Source organism: Chinchilla lanigera, unplaced genomic scaffold (genome assembly GCF_000276665.1).
Source record: "Chinchilla lanigera isolate Chin_1 unplaced genomic scaffold, ChiLan1.0 scaffold00061, whole genome shotgun sequence".
In the NCBI taxonomy this organism is placed as follows: domain Eukaryota; kingdom Metazoa; phylum Chordata; class Mammalia; order Rodentia; family Chinchillidae; genus Chinchilla; species Chinchilla lanigera.
Window position 1 is genome coordinate 13,859,225 of NW_004955462.1, and position 16,895 is coordinate 13,876,119.

At 39.9% G+C, this 16,895-nt stretch overlaps 1 long non-coding RNA gene across 1 annotated transcript; it reads left to right on the forward strand.

Moving 5' to 3' along the window:
• Positions 1–2,683: 2,683 nt before the first annotated feature.
• On the forward strand, positions 2,684–15,560 carry LOC102013262. The gene is made up of 4 exons (XR_001236609.1): positions 2,684–2,924; positions 3,058–3,171; positions 13,943–14,102; positions 14,766–15,560. It is a non-coding gene; the product is annotated as an uncharacterized LOC102013262 (long non-coding RNA).
• Positions 15,561–16,895: the final 1,335 nt, after the last annotated feature.

A 16,895-nucleotide genomic window follows, 5' to 3' on the forward strand; every position in this document is an offset into this window, starting at 1 on the left:
CTTAGTCAAAAGGGCCAGCAATTCCAGGAAGTGAAGACAGTCTGCCTGCCTATTCTGCTAGGACAGACACACCCACCCTACCTGCTAGGTCACAGGGCCCTTTAGTCACATACTCAGCCGTTCTTTCTCTCCCAGTCTCATGCCCTCACTTCATCTCAACCCACCTAAGCCCATCCCCGCTACACTATCCATAAAAAACCCAACTCAAGAGACTGGACTCAGACTCCACTGCAGTTACTCCAGAAGGTCCCTTCTGGAAACTCCAAGAGGTCCTGTCTGCAAACCCCAAATTCAGACTGTCTGTGTTCTTAACTGGGTTGCCACCCTAAGTGGTACATTGCTTACCAGAATAAAATCAAGAGATAAAGAAATTAATACCTGGTGAAGAGGCAACTAAAAATAGCATATTCCACAATGACAAAAAATTCCATAGACAATATGGTTTCCACATGGTAACAAGTCCTATTGAGAAAGAATGACAGACACTTTTATTTATGAGTTTTACCATATAGTGACAGCATGAATATGGTTTACAATTCTACCCTCTACCATTTTTTATTTATTTTCTAATTTTTATTGGTACATGTTTGCAGTATATAATGATTATACTCCTCATGGGAAGTTGATGCACATCTTAATTCTTTTTCTCATTCCTCTTTGCTTCTATTCCTCCCTCTCCCTCCCTCCATCTCTTCTGTCCCCTTATCTACCATTTTTTAATTTTTCAGTTTTTGTAAATATTTTCAGATGTTGAGTTGCATTTTAAATTTTGTATACCAATAGATGTTCCTATATTGTATATCACCCTTTTTACTTTTAATAATTCAAATTTTCATTGTATGCCACTGCACTATACTCGATGCATGATTAAATTTATACTGTTTTAGCATTCTTTCTTTAGCTTGAATCTTTGCTTATATTGGATTATTTGCTTATTCGTTTGATTTCCACACCAGAATGATGTAATTTTTTTGTAGAGGTCTTTCACTTCCTTGGTTAGGTTAATTCCTAAGCATTCAATTTTTACTTGACGCTATTGCTAATGGTATTATTTTCCTAACTTCTTTCTCAGTGAGTTCATTATTGGCCTGCAGAAATGCTATTGAGTTTTGTGTATTGATTTTGTATCCTGCTACACTACTAAATTTGATTATTAATTCTAGGAGTCTTTTGGTGGAATTTTTCTTGATGCTATTGTGGATGGGATTATATTGGGTATATATACTATATTTTCTTTATCCATTCATCCTAACTGGTGGACACTTAGGTTGACTCCATATCTTGGCTATTATGAATAGTGCTACAATAAACATAAGAGTGTAGATGTCTCTTCAACATGCTTATTTCATTTTCTTTAGATATATACCCAGAAGTGGGATTTCTGAAGCATATGGTAATTTTATTTTTACTTTTTTGAAGAATCACCATACTGGTTTCCAAAATGGATGTACTAATTTACTTTCCTGCCAACAGAAGACACCACTTAATTTTAAAAGCCATATCTTTTTATAATAATATTGTAGGAAAAGTACACTATGTATTCCTGTTAGCTGTGAGCACTAATATATCTTATTTTGATCTCAGAAACCATCAATTACGTAGAGAAAGATATTTTTAGACTAGATAACATATGGTGTTATAAGGTTATTTTAGCTCTTTTTGCCCAAACCGCCTCATTCTTATATAAGTATATGCACATGAGCTCATAAATGAAAAGATACAATATTTTGTTCCAGTGCCCTTTGACAATCCATAGCACCACACCTTGAAAAAAAAGTATAATTCAATAAATATAACTCCCCTGAGCCACTGAAAAGTAGTGACCTCATGTGGACAGAGCCTGGCTTTCCAGGGGACTCTGGTGGCCTCTTACTGCCCTGAGTTAGCCCTAAGTGGTTTGTTGAGCTCCTGTGTTTGGATATGCCAAGTTCCTAAAACCTCCACAAACAGAAGGAAAAAAGGCCCTTCCCAAGAAATCCACCTCACCAGACAATAGGTGCCTTCAGCTGTCTCTGCACCCAAAAGAGGGGAAGTAGAACTACAGGACAGAACATGTGTATGTCAGTGGAAGGAGCTTGGGGCAGGTGTAGTGAGCAGCTGTTCACTCCTCTCAGCTCTTTCTAAAGCTTCTGAAAGCATTTCCTAGGGGTGCTGGAGAAACCATAAGGACCCAGCAAGGATGGGAATGGAGCTGCACTGCTAATAGTGTTCCCTGCTGTGCAGGTGTAGGCCTGATCCAGATCAGGAAGGCTCCAAGAGTTACTGAGGACGGTTCCATCAGTGTCCACCTGCATGTGATGGTCCTTCCTACTCCCTACACAAGACACCTCAGGGTGTCACTACAGATTCTATTTTCAGAGATGATGGAATCCACCTGCACTTGAGGCTGCTTTGCTTGAAAAAATTGTTTTAAAAAACACAAACAAGAGTAAAGGGTCTTTCTAGGCCACACTGGGAGTAGAGGACTTAGATTTAAGTCCACAGAAAACAACACAGCAAAACATCCAACCACTTTAGAAAAATGATCTCTGTTCATTCATTTGCATTTCTTGTGTATATGTGTGTTTTTCAAACAGCTACAACCACACCCATCAGCCAAGATTGGCCAGAGACTGGAGAAGGACAAAAGGCCAAAAAGAAGTATTCACCTCAGAAGGGTTCTGCACTGGCCAAAAGAGTGAAACTAAGGGACTACGTTCACCAAAGGTCATCTGGCCCTTGAGGCTCATTGGTCACTCTTCCCACCTTTCTCACCCTTCCCACCCTTCCCTTAGAGGTAGGCACCTGGTTTCCTACACCATTACTCACCGAAGATCTTCAGGGTGTAACTGGAAAGCACCCGAGAGGACTCTGTATTTGTCATGGATATGCAAGAGCCCGACTCTGCCATCATCAGATTGCTGAGATCCACGGAGTAGGACCAGGTGAAGCTCACTTGCTCTCTCCATTTGGGATTTGGTCTCAGGAATCATGGGCTTCCAAGTTCAGTTAGTGGCATGAAGGTGCTAAGTATGTCACTGTAATGCCAGATCACAACTTTGAACTTTTCTCCTGCAGGCAACTTTAGAATTACTGATTCCTGCAGAATCCTACTCACTACCAATGAGGTCGAGCTGCTTTGTGAAACTCTGCCCCTTCCCAGGATTTGAGTGCCTTGTATGGAAACCCTAGGTAAGACAGATCTCAGCCCTGGCCTACCTGACCCCTCTTTATCCATAGCCCTAGATTTTAAAACTCATTTGGGGATGGGGATGTGGCTTAGTGGTAGAGTTCTTGCCTTGCATGCACAAGGCCCCAGGTTCGATCTCCAGCACCACAAAGATAAAACAAAAGAAAACTCATGAGTTCTTATTTCCTTATTGCTTCTCTCTATAACTGGTGTTTTACAGTTCAGGTGTCTCAATGGTATAGGGCAGTGGTGGTGAACCCATGGCCTGAATGCTGAGGTGAGCACACAGAACTCTCCCTGTAGGCCAAGTTGCCCTATCATCACCCCAGCACCTGAGTATGAGATAAGAGCACATACAGGGGCCACGTGAATGCTCAGAAAGGCACCAAGTGATGACATCATGATCCACAACTCATTAGCCAAGACTTGTCAGAGCTTTGGCACAGTTGGTCAGTATTCAGATTTAATTGCACTGTTGGCACTTTGCAATAAATAAGTGGGTTTGAGGTTGTATTTTGGGCACTCGGTCTCTAAGAGTTTTACCATCACTGGTATAAGGTGACAGGATACTTGCTTCTTACTCCTGATCCTATTCTACTGAGATGTGCACCTTGGAGAAGCTTGTTGATTTCTCCAGGTTCTTCTTTTTCTTTTTTAAGGAGCAAAAATGCAAAAACTTTCCTATTTCTTTCAACATTAGCATTCACAATGTCATTGTTCTACCATGTTTTCCTGAAAATAAGACCTAATCAGACTGACCTAACTGGAATCAGCCTTAGCTGCTCATTGCCATGTGATGGCCAGTGTTATGTAGAAGATTATGCCTCACTATTCTCTTGCTCAGTGGCTCCTCTGTAATGGCAGGGAAGGCTGATTAGGGCTGGCATTTTTTTTTTCTAGCTAGATCTTATTTTTGGAGAAACATAAAATATATCTTAGATTTTTCTTTTTCTCTTCTTCCTTCTTCACCCTCTAATCCTTTTCTCTCATGTCCTAGAATTTGTCAGTTTCTTCTTTCTGTTTGTCCCCCAATCTCTCTAGCACGGTGGTCACACTTCTGGGAAAGGTCTTATTGGGCAATGCCCACATGGTATCACCACCCAGTTCAAGCCATAAGAGAGAACTTGGCTCACTCACTTTCTATGACTGGAGAAACAGGAAGACGAGAAGAAACTGAGGCAAAAGACCACAGATGTCACAGCCTACTGGGTTTGCTGTTAAGATTTCGAGGAGTTCAGAGTGAGGTGGAAGAGAGCGTGAGCCCTGTTCTACAGTGCAGACAGCTAACAGCTGAATCTCTGTTAGTACACGTTTGTTAATCACTTCTTATTAGTTTTTTCCCATTGACTCAGACACTTACTTCAGTTTCCGTCCTTAAAGACATAAATAGTTTAAAACATTATGTGCTTAACAAATGGTTCTGATACAATTGGTTAGCTGTTTTTTAAAAAAACAATTTAGATCCTCCTATTTATAACACAAAGCACACCTGAATGGTTTACAAAGAATAAAGAACAAAACTACCACAGTACTGCTATCTCCAGTAAGTGCTAGGAATTAAGTAGACTGCTCTCTTAGAGTTTTCCCAACAATGCACTTTTTGAAGAAGTGCAGTACATGACCTCAGCAAGAAAATTCTGTCAGCAGAGTTGACAATGATGACCTTGTGTTATCTGACTTTGACTCCACACCGTCTAATATCTACGTGACTTCCGACTGTCTGAATATGCAATCTATGTTTGGCCCAGTGCTTCTTTGCACCTGTCAGCAGACTTTGCTTCATGAATTATCCCAGATACTATTTAACAAAAACCAATGAAACCTAACTTGGGATGGGAATGTGGAGATGTGCTGGAAGAATAAACAGCCAAGGGCAGGAGTGCAACCGGGACTCAGAAAGCACTGCATCTAGAAAATGAACACTAAGGAGAAAATAAGTAGGACTCTGGCTTTTGACTCTGTTCTCCAGGTCATGCATTCTTCTCTTTCTGGATCAGCTCTATCTCCTAACCAGTACAGTATGGGCTGTAGTACACAACCATTTACAGGGCCAACACTGTCCAAAGGCTCATTTCCCTTGTTTCAACTCATCTCCTTTCGCTCAGCTCAGCTCAGCTCCTCTCCCTCTCCCTTCCCTTCCCTTCCCCTCCCTCCCCACTGCCCTTCTCCCTCCCCCTCCCCGTCTCCCCTTCTGTCCTCTTTTCTCTCCATTCCCCTTCTCCCTTTCCCTTCCCTTCCTTTCCCTTCCCTTCCCTTCCCTTCCCTTCCCTTCCCTTCCCTTCCCTTCGCCTCTCTCCTTTTCCTTCCCTTCCACTCATCCCCTCCTTCTCTCCTCCTTCTCCTTCTCCCGCTCCCTCAGCCCTTCCCCTTCTCCTCCTCCACCTCCTCCTGCTCTTTGTTCTCTCCCTCATCCCTCCCGTTTTGCTGTGCAAATTCATGCCAAGAGACTAGTTAGGGCAACAAAGTTATGTTGTGTATATTTGGCTACTTCGTTTCTACTTCCCAAATTGTGAGAAATCAAGGGTATTCTTGCAAAGTGAACAGTCCCTCTTAACAATTAACTTCAAGAGAAGCAGTCTACCATAAGCCTTTTTTAAAAGATTTTTTCAACTGAAGTTGATATAATAATACATGAATTCCCAAAATGTCTACCACCCAGATTCAATAATAATCACTGCTTTTGCTACTCTAATTTCACCTGCATTTTTCTTTCTTTATTTTTGTTCAAGTATTTAAAGCAAATCCTAAATATCATGTCACCATGACTCCACTTGTCAGTATATGCTTGTACTGCAATATGTGTGTGAGCATATGTGCATATTTTTCTTACATAACCTCAAAACCAGTATCACATACTAAAAGTATAAAATTAATTCACTGATATTCACTGGTTTACATTCAAAATTTCTCCATAGTTAAAACCTCTTTTTTGGTACTGAAGGTTGAACCCATGGCCTTTACACTGACCTTCAACCCCAGTCCCAGTCCCTTAGCTGCTTTTTTTTTAGATAGTATCTCAGTAATTTACTAAATTGCTCAATCTGGGTTTGAACTTTCAATCCATCCTCCTCAGCTTCCCAGAGTGCTGGAATTACAGGCCTGCACTACCATGCTCAGTGGGTAGAAAATACTTCATAGTTTTGTTTTAATAAGCATCAATATCCTTATGCTGATTTGATTATTAAACCTCATAATCATTTTCTGATAGAAGTCAGTCCATTTGCACTCTGTCTTCTCCTTCTCTTTTTCTTCTTCCTCCTCCTCTTCCTCCCTCTCCTTTTCTTTCTCCCCTCCCTCCCAAATTCAAAATGGCCACTTTGGAACCATGTTGTAAAGTGCCCAGCCAAGGAACCTGGGGTCTTAGCAGTGGACCCTGATATACAGAATCTGTCATTCTACTTGCTAGAGATGAGCTGTTAGAATGAATGTCAATACAGTAACTTCTATACTTTTCACAGATTTAAATGAGGATACAATAGAGGATATTTAGACAAGATTGGGCATGTTTAGGGTGGTATGGCCATAAACAATGGAAGATATTTAGAAATAAAGGAAGGGAGTCACAGGTTTAGTTTAGTGGCTCATTTCACTAACCAAGCAACTATATTGTAAGTGAGGACAGGAAATGGTGTCTGATCTCACAGGATGGCGCATCTAAAAAACCCCAATGTGTGAAATGCACCTGGGTAGTGTGACTTTGTTAGGGTTGGGAAATAGAAACTAAATCTGCCTTTGTCGACAGTAGATTCAAAATGGAGTAGATGGAAAGGATCCATATATGGCTATCAAAGGAAAGGAGGGACTTTTTGCAACTTCTAGAAGTCTGCAGGTGAGAGGAGCTAGAGTCCGAACCTCATGCTTTTTCTCACTGGGAAGATAAGGGCAAATGAGGGAACCAGTGGGAGAGGTGATGAGAGTGACTTCCAGCTTTCAGATTCTGTTGTAAAATCTCTAGATACTAGAACTGAAGTCTCTCATTTATGCCAGTTCATTGTGTGAAAATCAAATAATACAATGGCATGTAGAATAAAATAGAAACTCTCTAAAATCTCACAACTCAAAAATTGTTATTTTGACAAAATTCTTTCTGGATTTTTCCCTGTGCATACATACTCATAAATACACATGTATAAATAGAACCATCTGAATTGCTGATATCTAATCTTTTTAGGCTCAAAATACATCATGGGCATCTTTCTGCATTCATGATAGTATATATTCATAATCTTTACATGATTTCACAGACTATTGATTCAATATAGCAATTTATGTAAAACTGTATTGTATCTTTTTCTCAATGATGTAACAATAATAATTTTTATACTTATGTGAAAATTTACCCATGCTTTCTTTATATTAAAAACACATTTTTTGTCAGATGTCTGCACATTCCAGTTTTACATGTATTTACAAAATTATAGTGTTTTCCAAATATTGTACCAGTTTACTGGCTACGTAATTTTTAATGTTTGGGGATGCCAATCTGTGTTGTATTATGTTATGGATAAACATAGACTTCATAAATAATATTATACATACACACATTCAATCATATTTCCTCCAAATAGTCTTTTAAAGTTTGTTTAAGTGAAAATAAAAACTCCATTATGAACATCAAAGCAGAAGGTTTTCCCTAAGATGTTGATCATCTACATTTATAAGCTCAGAAAAACATGTACAGCACCTAAATTTGCTGGTTTTGTTGTGGTCATTTTAGAGGAAGAGGATGGAACTTCACTCCAAATTTGATTCACATGTCGTTTAATGATGCCACACACACAAACCAAGAGCATATGAAAGGGGTTATTGTTCACTACATGAGATTCTCCAAGTAAAGTAGGACAGATCTAAACTGGACTAATAAGGGCTTTAGAGAACAGCAAAAGGAGACTGGCCCGGGGATCTGATAGTAAATCAGAGAAGGGTTGATGTGAGTGTTCCTGTGTTCAGGCAGAGGCTTGTGTGTTTTGAATTTTTTGCCAGTAACAAAGAGGGGATACCTAAACTTTCTTTTCAGCTCAATCAGCTTCACCAATTGGGAAGAAAGGAAAGAGTGAAGAGAGAGGCTTAAGTTGTCAGCAGTTATACAGCAAGAATAATAGTGTTAGACTCTTACTATGTACTTACAAGTCCAAAATTTGCCAGAGTTTAGCAGTCTAATAAAGAGTGAAAATCAGGGCTAGAGGCTGGCCTTTCAGGTGCAACTGAAAATTTCAGTACAATAATTGACAGATGGGTGGTGAACTCTGTAGGAAATTCATTCTTGAATGAAGGTACAGATCTCTGGAGATTGTCACATCCAGAGTTGTCCTCAACTGAGGTCTGACCAATACCTACTGAAGGCTTAAGGACTAAAAAGACTCACAAAGAAAAGATGCAATATATAAACTCAGTTTATTTGATTTATATTATAGCAAGAAACAAAAAGAGTTCTGTCCACATAGTTTTAATATTAAATACAGGATATATAAATGTATTATTTAAAATATTATAATGACACATGACATATGAAAGCCACCTATGACAAACCAACAGCCCACATTTTAGAGTGAAAGTTTTCACTCTAAAATCAAGAACAAGACAAAGATGTCCACCATCACCATTCTTATTCAATATAGTTCTGGAAATATTTGCCAGGGCAATTAGACAAGAGAAAGAAAGAAAAGGAATAAGGATAGGGAAGGAAGAAGTTAAATTATCATTCTTTGCAGGTGACATGATACTCTACATAGAAGACCCCAAAAACTCTGCCAAAAGATAGTGTATCTGGATACAAAGTCAAATAGTACTCAAAAATCAATAGCAAACCTATACACAAATAAAAAACTCACTGAGATAGAAATTAGGGAAACAACACTTTTCACAATAGCATCCAAAAAAAAAAAAAGAAAAGAAAAGAAAGAAATACCTAGGAATCAATCTAATAAAGGAAGTAAAACACCTTTATGTTGAAAACTACACTACTCTGAAAAGGTAGAAGTGAATATAAGAAAATGGAAAGATATCCCTTGTTCTTGGCTAGGAAGAACCAATATATTGAAAATGTGAAAATGTCCATTTTTCTAAAATTGTTATGTAGATTTAATGCAATCTCAATCAAAGTACCTACAGCATATCTCACAGAATTAGAGAAAACAATCCTAAAATTCATTTGGAACCAGAAGAGACCTAGAATAGCAAAAGCAATTCTAGACAACAAAGACAAGGTAGAGGGTATCACAAACCCTGATCTGAAACTGTATTACAAAGCTACTGTGAATGAAACAGCATGGTAAGGGAAAAAAAAAAGCAGATCCAAGGATCAAAGGAACAGACTAGAAGATGCAGAAACAATTTCAAACATACCCAGTAACCTTATCTTTGACAAAGGGGCCAAACACCATCACTGGAAGAAAGATAGACTCTTTAATAAATGGTCCTGGGAAAACTGGCTTTTCATGTCAAATATTAAAACTAGGCCACATCTTTCACCATGCACTAAACTAAAATCAAAATGGATCAAAGATCTAACTATTAAAAAGAGAATGACTAAATCTTCTGGAAGACAGAATAGGTAGAACTCTTGAAGACAATAGTACAGCCAGACTTTATTAACAAAACATGGATCACACAGGAAATTTCATAAAGAGTTAACAACTGGTATCTTATCTTATTATAAAGCTTTTGCACAGCAAAAGAAACTACCAACAGAGTGAAGAGACAAGCCAAAGTGTGGGGAAAAACTTTTGCTATCTGTTCCTTAGACAAAGTACTACTACTGGAATATACAAAAAACTAAAAAAAATGATACCCCTCACATTTAAAGAACAAAAATGATTATCTGAAATGAACAGACACTTCTGAGACGAAGAAGAACAAATGACAAATAAATTTTTTTTTTTTAATGTGACTCTAGTTTTTTTTTTTTTTATTTTAAGGATAAAAGGAGGGAAACATTAACAGACATACAACATTTTACAACATATCACAAGCACAATACAGACAATACAGAGTTCCAAACAAAGTGGTAGGGAATTAACAATGGTGGTTGTATTACATATTGATATCTTCAAAGTGGCTTCTCATGAAAACAGATATAGACATGCAATACTGGTCAACCAAAGACTCATTGACAGTTTCTTTCAGCATAGAAACAGCAGATAGAAGAACAACCATGTTATCTATCCTGTACTGGTCATTTGAGAAATGCAAATTAGAACAATACTGAGATTCCCTCTCACTCCCAAAAGAATGGTTATTATCAAGAAATCAGCCAATAACAAATGCTGGTGGAGATGTGTGAGGAAAGGAACCCTTCTCCACTTTTGGTGGGAGTTTAGACTGGAGCAATCATCGTGGAAATAAGTGTGGAGATTCCCCAAAAAGTTAGGATGAGAGGTTCCATTTGACCCAATTATCCTTCTTCTTGGTCTCTTCCCAATAGAATTAAAAGCATCATACCACAACAATGTATGTACACCCATATTCATACTGTCACAGTTTATAATACCTAAATCTTGGAAGCAGCCCAAATCCCCATCAATTGATGAATGGATAAGTAATATGTGGATTTTTTAATACAATAGATGGTAAGCCTGAGACAGTTCTAGGTAATGAATACCATAATCCAAACCATAATACCATACATTGAGACCATACTCTTAACTGAAATAAATTGGACACGCATATTTAAATACTGCATTGTTTCTCTAGAGTGAGAAGCTGAAAGTGTAAATAAGGGCCAAAAAGTATAATAGATATTGGGAAATGGGAAGAAATTGTTCAAATTAGAAGGGAAAAAAGGGAGGGAGAGGGGAAGGAAAGAAGGGATGAGAAAAAAGAATAGAAGGAAAATGGAAATAAAGCTTTTGTAAATAGGAGGGAAGAAGTGTTGAAGGGAGGGGAGGAGAATGGGAAAAAAGAAGAAGCAAGGTACATGATGCACAGGTAGAAATTCTCAATAATGAATGTTATCATTATGTATATCTAAAATGTACCAATAAAATTTGTTAAAATTATAAAAGAAATTTTAAATATAATGAATGCAAAGATGCAGAGATGGGACCAAGAATTATTTTTATGGTATTGGAAGGTAAATTAGTATAGCCACTAAGGAAATCAGTGCATAGGTTTCTCAAAAACCTAAAATTCAAACTATCAAATACTATAACACTGTCTTATAACTTCCACTGTTATAGATAAAATGTCAGAAATCTATTGTTCCTAGTAAAGAAAACTTTCTCTTTTTCTTTATCTTTTACATTTTCTCATTGTCTTTGAAATTTTACAGTTCTACTGAAGTGTACTTTAATGTGGATTTTCTTGTTTTTCTTGGAATTCATTGCATTCTTGTTCTATGGGTTGATGCCTTTCTCAATCATGAACATTCTTCATCATTATTCCTTTTAATATTACCTTTGTCTCAGTTTTACTTTCCTGCCAGCTGAAACTCCTCCAAAGCATCTGTATCCTGACCACTATATCCATCATGTCTTTTAATCTCTGTTCCCTTTATGTCTTTCTGTACTATGTTTTAGCAGGTTATCTACCCTCAGGCCAACATTGTTGTCATCACAGTATGATTGCCCAAGGTCCAGCTATTCCAGTCAGACATACATATCACATATGGGAAGAGACCATTCTGCATGGAATCTCTCATATACAAACAATAATGGTAAACTTGGCCCAAACTGTGAGCCAGCTGCATTATATATATATAAAACCTCATTTAATCTTCTTAACAATGTTGTGTGACCATTATAATAATCATCATCGTTTCTATTTCCTAGAAAACAGAGGAACTAAAAGTTAAGCAATTTGCTTTATTTACTAAGTGGTAGAATCAGAATTCAACCCCAGGTAATCTGACTGCAAGGCCTGATGCTAAGCCACTGTGTCACACTGGCTCTCATGTAGTCAGGTCTGCCACTAGAGACTTGTAGAGTCCAGAGGTATCACCCTATTCCCTCCCTACGCCCCTCTTAGAGTATGTTCAGTGAATGATGGTGTTGTGATGGGTTAGCTCTTCAAGGAGACAAAGTGCTATCTCTGAAAATAAGACAGTAGGAAATAAATAAAGTAATGTACGCTTTTTTCCCCATGAAACATCTGTTAACAGATACAACACAAGCATTTACTATAGTGCCATGATCAGCGACCATCTTGGACCTTCTGGTATTGGTATCTACCCTGTCTGGTTTCTACATGACCTCATGCTCTTGGAAATATGTGACTCATACTTGGCTTCATACTTCTTTCGTCTTAGTAACAGATTTTTTTCTGTAAAACTATATTTGTTTTACATGTTTAGTAGATAATAGCAAAAATAAATGTCAAACAGAGTATAACAAACAGAAAACGTATTAATATGACAAGAAAGCCAAGGACAAAAGTATAGCTAGAAATCACTGGATCCAGGAAATGGGTTTCATGAGAAACAAAAGTAGGGCTTCCTCAACTTGGCTTATCTCTATGTGTTTATTTCATTTTTCATTTTATGGACCACTGCTTTTCTCCTGGCCGCATATTGGGCCATGGCTACCAGTACACCTGTTATATAACCATTCCTAGCGAACTCATTTCCATTCTCATTTCCCTTGCTTCCCTTTGTCTCCCTCCTCTTCTTTCTCTCTCTCATTTTTCTTCTGTCTTCCAATATCCTGAGTAAAAAGTTTCTCATTAACCTATCTTGGGTCAGAGAATAGCTCTGGTCCAATCAAATGTGGACAGAGAGGGGCATGATGAAATTCTAAAAACATGGCATTAGACTTTTATTTCCACAGATGGGAGAAAAGGACCCCAGGTGAGAAATTGAAGGATGCTGTGGTGTGCTGTACAGCTATTCTCAAAAGTGATATTGAATCAGAATAATATCAGAATGGAAGGATATTTTGTTATGAAAGTACTTCAACACACACAAAAATAGAGACATTGATATAATGACCCCAAACCTAGTACTCAGACTCAGACATAATACTTCAATATGTGTCCATCTCCAAAAATTAAGGATTAACTCACATAAGCATAATTGTATCATTATACACACACATGAACCAATAATAATTCTTTGGTATCATCACCAGGTAGAGTCCAAGGAGGTCCTTCAAAAGAAGAGATGGGGACCTCAACTTGGTCTAAACAGGCTCTTGACATTCCTCATGAAAAATAATTTTAGGATGCATCAATGAGAGGCATGGACAGATTTATTACCAGTTAAGACAGTGCACAGTCAAAGGAAAATAGCGTGTGGGTGCTCATGGGTGAGTCACACCATGGTCTGAGCAGTTTTTAGAATTAGTCACTTGGCTTTCTATATTAACTCATGAGTCTGTCCCAGGCCTAAGTGACTTGCCAGATGAGCCAGTGGCTGGCATGCAGAAACAGAACTCTCCATGCCAGCAGTCATGGTAGAGGCCTGTAGTGGCCTGTGACATTGTGACATCTCTGAAGTCAAGGTAACAATGCAGCTGAAAGTGCCAACTGTCCCTCAGATTTTCAAAGGCAAAAACTGCCAACTGTAAACATCAAACAGCTCTCTCATCAAGCAAAGATTCATTGCTTGGAGTGTCTTTGTTCCATCTTCACAAGGCCTTGCTCACTCTCCGCCCTTTTACTAAAGCTATTCTGTGCACTTTACTGCATACCCCCTAATGTTGTGTACCCAGAAAAATAGTGGACAATTCAGTCAAGTCTTTGTCTTAGCCACAAGAGCTCTGAATTTCCGGGACCCCTCCCCCTTATAACAGACTACTTTGTCTATTGTCTTTTACCCTTTGCTGTACACTTGTCCAAAAGACTGGGAAACTGGCCAGCTCCTGAAAACTAGCACTCTGAACAGGGCACTAAAACCTAGACAAGTAAGGACTACCCAGAGTGGCATGAAGCTGAGAGACTGAGAGACAGAGAAGGACTTTGAAGAATGAGTTACAGAGACATCTGAGAGGGACAGGAAAAGGTAAGCGCTCATGTTGGAGACTGAACTGTATAGGATTAAGTTGCTGAACACAAGGACTTCTGACTGTGTCAGCAAAGAGCATATGAATGGTGCTCTGAAGTCAAGATAACCACAGCTAAGGCAGCCAAGAACATGGGCTGCTGAACCCCCTATTCCAGAGCAATAAACCTGCCAAGCTTAGAGATAAGACAGTATTCTTAATAGGCAAAATTTACTACATGGAGAAGTCTTTGAACTGACTCCCAAGATCTTCTCAGTTCCCATGCTTGCCTCAGGATCCCCTTCCTTTGTTTGAAAACCAAAAAAATATGGACTGGACCACCTGGAAAAGTTCTTTCTTTCAACGCCCAGGAAATCACGAATTCCATTACAGGGTTTTGACCCTCCTGAAGCCCTAAAATCACAGTACTTGTCCCTTTTATTTAAGCCCTTCGCTGTCCACTTATTTAGGAGACTGGGTCTAGGCCAAGATCCTGATACACTCACTTCTGTGACTAGTTGTTTTTACCTGAGAATAAAACATGGGGTGGAACAGGCCATGTGAGAAGTAAAAATATATTCAGCTACTCCAAAGCTTATTAAAACACTCAGGGGTCCTGTGCCAACAAAAATGTATCAAAAATGCTACAAAAGGTAACCAAGTATAATATATTGTTTCCTCAGGCAGGTGCTTCACATAAAAACAATTGGGAACTAGTTGGAGAAAATCTTAAATGCACACATGACAGAAGAAGAAGTTTCCCCTGAGATCTTTTTAACTTGGAACTTAGTTTGATCAGTCTTGAGTCCATTACAGAGCTTGCTGCTGAAGGCTTCTGCCTCAGACAGAGAAAATAAAATCAAACACCGTGGGGGCTTCCACCCTCAAGGCAGAAAAACCTGCCCACTGCGCCGCTGGCACAGACCCAGAGTTGGATGAAGCTCGAAGAACTCCTGTCCTGCAACCTCCAGAATTTTGAGAGGATGGTACGTGTGCTAGCAATGCCAAGGTTGTGAGTTTAAACTGCTGGAGGACACATGAGGAGCCTAGATGCCTGCTTTGTGAAAACATCAGTGGAGGGTGAGGGCTGTGGCCCAGCTGCACAACCTGACTCAGGCTGATGGGGCACCAGCTAGCCATGCCTTTTTTCCAGCAGTTATCAGCAGCTCCCGGGCCACCGCATCCCACTCTCTCCACCAGTCTCGCTGCTTTGTATGCCCCTGCATACACCCAGCACCCCAATGCCTGCCCTCTCACACGTGTATATGGTGACCTTGCTGCTCCTATTGGTGTATATTAAAGTGCGACCCTGTGTCTCTATGGTTTCTGTCCTCTGCCAGCACATTCCCTACTCCCTCCTCCTGCCCCAGCTACACTTTGATGTACTAATGGGGGCTTCACAGTTCTCTAATCTGCAGAGGCTGCTCCTTCTCCTTCCCTCTCTGACTGTGGCTCCACTCCCTGACTTGTAGCACCTGTCCCCACCTCCCTCATCTTAGGTTAGATTCCCTGAGTGAGGCAGGTCAGATGGCTGATACAGACCTGTTGTTAATAACTGTCTTTGTTTGAGCTCATTTTTCCCACCACAAACTCAATAAAAAAAAAAAAAACTCTATGACACTATCTTTGTGGCTCAGAATTTATGAAGCATGAGGTTTTCTGAGCCAGGGTAGGCAAATAACAATCTTTCTCTGCCTCTCCGGAGTGCACACTTCATTCCTTAGCCATCTGAAAAAGTCTGGTATCCTGTTTTCCACAACAACTGGTGCATCAGCTGGGAACCAGCCATGCTGGCTTTTTTAGCCTCCAGCTCAGATGAGAATCAGGGAGACTGCCAGGTGCCTTCCAAGAGAGCTACCACTCCAGTTTGGATTGGTAGTTCCTTCTTCTCCAGGTAGGGGTAACCAACCACCCTACTGCACATCCCGACTGGACTTGTGGGGCAAGGAGGCCAACAAAATTTCACTGGGACTTCAGGACAAGGTAAGGCCCAGGAGCCCATATGTAACCCAGCTAGGCCTGTCCCATTGGACAGGAGGAGAGCCTAATCACCTCTCAGTCTCAGGATCAGACTCCAGAGAGGGAACTTCGCAAAGTGGGGAGGAACGCTGTAACCTCTGAATGGCTGTTGGAATGCGTGAATGAATAGAACTGACGATTGTCCTCAGTAGCCAGTCTGTAGGACTCCAAGGCGAGATAATCCTGGACTGCAGAGTCTGATTGGGGTCTCACCTGTGGTTCTGTGGAGACATCATAAGGCATAATGGTAAGAATCTGGGCTCAGCCCATGGCACCTTAGCTAAGACACTCCTAAGTTCCTGAAAGGGGTGCCTGCAAGGGAGCATCTGAGCGGTCTCCTTCAGGCGGCCCATACCCTTTGCCTGTTGCAGCATCATTCAAGGGCACCACATATACAATGCAAATTATGAGAAATATACAGAGTAAGCCCACTGTCCTTGATTGTATGTTGAGAAACTTCAAGAAAAACTATTATGGAGATTACAGTATCAAAATGAAGCTTGCAAAACTCAGGTGCTTCTGTGAGGTTGACTAGCCTAGCTTTAACACTGGCTGGCCACCAGAGGGAACCCCAGATGTCCCCACAGTGTGAACTATCTGGTATGTGGTGGCCAGCAAACCTGGACACCTTGATCAATTCCCCTATATTGATTCTTGGTTAGAGATAACCCAGATCCTTCTACCCTGGGTTCAATTCTGTGTTGATAGGCAGGGACAAAGTCAAGCCTTTGTGGCCCAGAAAACTGACCAAAGCCTCTAGACCTTAAAGAAGCCTATTTGCCAAGCCTCACCTG